Raw genomic sequence first — 4941 nt, forward strand, 5'->3', positions numbered from 1 at the left:
TTTGCAGGGAGACAAACAAGCTCAAGATGCCTAAAAAGGCAACATTAGCCTCAGTAAGAGGCAGAGGTATTCGCCTAGCCCTACTAGGGCCAACTAAGAGATCTGGGTCAAGCATCCCAACTGGGTCATCTACCCAACAACCTACTCCTATAACCTAAAAGCCAACTGAGTCATCTACTCAGATCACAAAAAATATAGTTGAGTCATCTACTCAACCCCCAAGTAGCCAAACAGCCAAACAAACAAAGACAGATTATGCCTTGTCAATCCAGACCTTGTTGGCCTTACAGGATGCAGGCCTTTCAAAATTCCATAAAAAATTCTGGGCTGATATATGTGACAGCTCAGATGAAGATGAAATAAACCTTACCAAACTTATCTCACAAATGGCAGCTCAAAAAATCGTTTGTAATGACCCAAAAGAAAAAACAATTGCCCAAACAAAACTACCTCAATCAATCCAACCCAGCCCTTGAACACCATATATGTATTCATACTTTCTGTATATGGTTTAATCTTAGATTTTATTTTTCCCTCGTCGTTTATTATTTTGATTTTTAGAGGGGTATGACTTGTAGTTGAGAAACTTGAAATAAGTATGTACATAATGTTATGTGAATATGTATATTTTTGTGATTAAGTAGTTAAGAGTAAACTTTTTATTTTCATAATTAAAGTTCTGGTTCGTATTCGCAAAGGCTCGATATGGAATAAAAGGGTAAAGTATATTTTTTATCTCTGAAGTTTAGTAAAAGTTTTAAAAATACCTCTAAGTTTTATTTTATTTCAATTTTGTCACAAAAATTTTCGATTTGCATCAAATATACCCTCAACGGCTAAATTATCAAAAAATTTAAGACAAATCTAATAATAACGTATGAAAAGTATGCTTGATTTACTTTTGTTAAAGGTTATTCTTATGAAATTGTTGTTGAATCAACTTAAATTTTTTGAAAAATTAGCCGTCAGAAATATATTTGATGCAAATAAAAATTTTTTGAGATAAAATTAAAATAAAATAAAATTTAAAAATATTTTTGAAACTTTTGTTAAACTTTAGGGACAAAAAATATACTTTACCCTAAATAAAAATAATATAAAACAAAAAGGGTTTAGAGGTAAGTGATGCCTAAACTTTTAATACATTCATGAGGTGCTAAAAATTAAGATTTTACAAATGGTGTGACACGCCTATGTTTGGAATGCTCCTTGAGGTTGCTTTGTCTTGTTCAAAGGTGTGGCACACCATTCCTAATGTTGCACTCCACCCTCCTTCCTTTGATTGATGACGTGGCATTTTAGGATAACCATACTCCTCTTGTTTTCCTTCTTTGTTCTTACTGGTGCTCTTTCAATCAATTTCCTACAAAATCACATAATACAAAGCACTCAAAGTACATTGATCAAAACACAGGGACTTAGTGCTCTTTCAATCAATTTCCTACAAAATCACATAATACAAAGCACTCAAAGTACATTGATCAAAACACAGGGACTTAGAGAAAGATCATTAACTTTATTAATATAATTAACTAGACAAACTACTAAAAGATACTCATGTATCACTTCTCGAGCTATCAAGCAAGCTAAGCAAAATACGCCATGGTTCATACAGTTATTCTCCGGTCCCAAAAATACATATTAACTTAACCAATAAACTATGAAAGTAGCTTTCCTAAAATCTGAATGAACAACAAGAATAGGAACAAACTCACTATTGAGAAAATCACTAAAAAAAACAACGAGACCAATTAGAGTAAGGGTACTTAACACTAATCTTCTTCCTCTTAAAATCTTGCTTCTTGCAAACCACTTCTTTGTCCTTGGAGGTCCCACGAGTCTTTGGATGATTATCCTTGGAAGAAGACTTCTTAACATGTCTATTCTTGAACAACTCTTTTACATAACGGTCAACATCACTTAAACTCCTTTAAAAATATTTTGCAAGTTTAAGTAGATTAGAGTCTGAGCAAAGAAGAGTAAGATCCATAGTCAGACACCGGCAATTGAAGAACCACAACATCTTCTAAAGTGGACAAAAACTCATCCCAAGAAGTAAGAAAAGTGTGAGTCTGATAACACCACCACTGCCAAAGTAAACTTATATCATATCCATTCCATTGAACATCCAAGCTTGCCAAAAAGAAATCAATTAGTCCTTCTTCAACATATAGCAACAAAGTAAAGAAGTGATAAGAATCAATTATGATAACAGATCATAGAGAATAACTAACCTGCGAATATGCGGATAGTCTTAATAACACCAACAAACTTCAATCTACTCACAAAATCACCACCCTCCTTAACTTTATGCCAAACCTTATTCACGTAAGTAGCTGCTTCATACTTAGAAAAATGTTCATGAAAATTCCTGTCCCTTCGGCCCGAAGAGCATAACTCACTTGATATGAATGTTCTTCAATAAATTCACCTAAAACTTTACGGTCTGAAGAATCAAAGACATGTTTAATGGTTTTATCCGTGTTTAATAACGAACTAGAAGAATGAGGTTTTGGAAAAGGCATCTTAATAAGGAGAGGATCTATAAAAATGGCCTATTGTCTGCTAGTTTAACCCAAAGTTAGGATATAGGTTCAGAAAATTCGATTACATACTCTTGAGAATTTGATTACATACTCTTGAAAAATATTATCCATATTGTCCATGCTCATATTATTTTCAGAATCTTTTGGATCACTATCCATTATCTTAGCAGTAAGTTATACCAAGCATGGCAACAAAAAACAAATCCTAAAAAAAAGAGAAAAAATAGCTATAACAATAATAAAATAGAGTAAATATTAAGAATACACAAATATTAACAACAAAAATACTCAACATCAATAGTAAAATCAAAGAGTACTAATATTATCATAATTCCAGTAAGAAATCTAAGAGTACCAACATTACTAACGTGCTAACTGTACAAATTTAACAGTATCAATATTATTAAAATTCAATTAACTGAAAATTTTAGGAGTACCTCGACTATCAAGAAAGTAGCAAGATCAAAAATGTAAAAAAAACAATAACAAAAATTCAAAATAATAAGAGTTTAGATTAATAAGAGTTCATTCAAATATCAAGAATGTCATAAAAAAATAAGAGTACACATCATATGGCAATAAAAAAAGAGAATAAAACCGAAGAGAAAAGGTAAAGAACAAGAAAAAAAATTCTTACCAAATAAAAGAATAAAGAGTGGTGCTGATGATAGAATAACGGATTTTGAAAACTAATCAATTCATAAAAGAACTGTTGAAGACAAAGAAAAGAAGAAAGACAAACAAAAATTAAAAGAAACTAACCTAGTGAGAGGATCTTCGGCGATAATGATCTTGCCGTTTGGCATTCCCGTGTTAGTGGTCTGTCCGTTCGGCGCAGTTGTTAGTGGTACCGAAGATTATAGTGAAAAAAAATGTCCTAGCAAAAAAGATGACAAAGACTGTAGTGTTTATTTTTTATTAGCGTCTTTCTCCAATGTGAGATACTCAAATTTAAAATGCATAGCATCAAGTTAAAAGGGTAATAGAATTTTTTTCTTTATCATTTTTAAAAAAATTATATATTTATTTTGTTATTTAGATTATTTTTTTATCAATAGTAGATATAGACTTATTTGTGTAATTGTTTTAGTAGGAGTCAATAAAGAGTACATAGTATATAAGGTGTAATAACTCAACAAATATTTTTAAAAAATTTTTTTATTTTTTTAAAAAAATTACAAATAAACCTACCTCTACTATTGATAAAAAAAAATCTAAATAACACACACACACACATATATATATATATATATATATATATATATATATATATATATATAACATTTAAAAATAAATAAATAAATACATACAAACAAATTATGAATTTATTTTCTCTATTAATATTTATATTTTTTTATAATAATAATATTTTTTATTCATTTTTTATTACTTAATTACATTCAAATCATATAAACATATTTATATTTTAATATCATAATATATACAAATATACATATCATTATAACAAAAAAAATAATAAAAATAGGAGATTTGATTATTTAATATGTTAAAAAATAATCATTATTATTATTTAAAAAAAATAGTTCTATGGAGTACAACAAATTTAGTGTAACTTAGAAAATTGTTTGTACCTTCAAAGATTACATAAAAATTTAAGATTGTACCCAAAAATATAAATTCTGTATATAAATAGTTTTAAGATGACATAAAATATGGCAAAAAAAAAAAAGAAATAAAATTTTGTCTACAAGTGTTGGATTAAAATGGTCAAACCTAAAAATAAAAACATGTTTGACGAGTTGAGTTTCTCTTTTTAGTGGAAATTAAATTAGTAGAAGTAGAATTATTAGATTTTTTTGGTGACTAGAATTATTAGATTTGAAATGTAGAGAATAATATCTAGTTAAAAATATATTAAATTAGATGTCCTATCATTAATGTCACATGTTATGAATATCTTTTTATTCAAACACCTCCTTACCATGGATACCTAGAATAGTGTTAGAATTTTAACTTAATTTTTGGAAATTAAATTCCTTCTTACAACTATTTTTAGTTAAAAAAAAAAACTTGAAATAATAATGAGAACACACAAAAATATTTTCAGCCAACAATCCTATTTAGTAATAAACCTTATAATCATTGGACATGTATTCTTCGTTCAAAATGACTTGAGCCTATAAAAGGTCAACCCACTTTTATTAGGGGACTTTTTTTTTCTCTTCAAAACTTGAGAGATGCATATTCATTCTTTGCTCTAATTCTTTTTTTTTTCTTTACTTTGTTCATAAAATTTATAAAATCTGCATTCAGAAGCGAATTTTTATCCACTTTAAAAAAAATTATTCATTCTCTTATAATATTAGTGAAGGTCTTTAAATTTGATGTCTATCTTGATTTCTCATTTTTAGTATTTGTGTTATTTACTTGTTAT

At 28.3% G+C, this 4941-nt stretch overlaps 1 long non-coding RNA gene across 1 annotated transcript; it reads right to left on the reverse strand.

Annotated features, from left to right (window-relative positions):
- Nucleotides 1–1496: 1496 nt before the first annotated feature.
- On the reverse strand, nt 1497–3472 carry LOC112791277 (uncharacterized). Its single transcript, XR_003197187.3, has 3 exons — nt 3309–3472; nt 2235–2446; nt 1497–2133 (listed from the first exon to the last, which is right to left on the reverse strand). It is a non-coding gene; the product is annotated as an uncharacterized lncRNA (long non-coding RNA).
- Between the last annotated feature and the right edge of the window lie 1469 nt (nt 3473–4941).

This window comes from Arachis hypogaea, chromosome 3 (genome assembly GCF_003086295.3).
Source record: "Arachis hypogaea cultivar Tifrunner chromosome 3, arahy.Tifrunner.gnm2.J5K5, whole genome shotgun sequence".
In the NCBI taxonomy this organism is placed as follows: domain Eukaryota; kingdom Viridiplantae; phylum Streptophyta; class Magnoliopsida; order Fabales; family Fabaceae; genus Arachis; species Arachis hypogaea.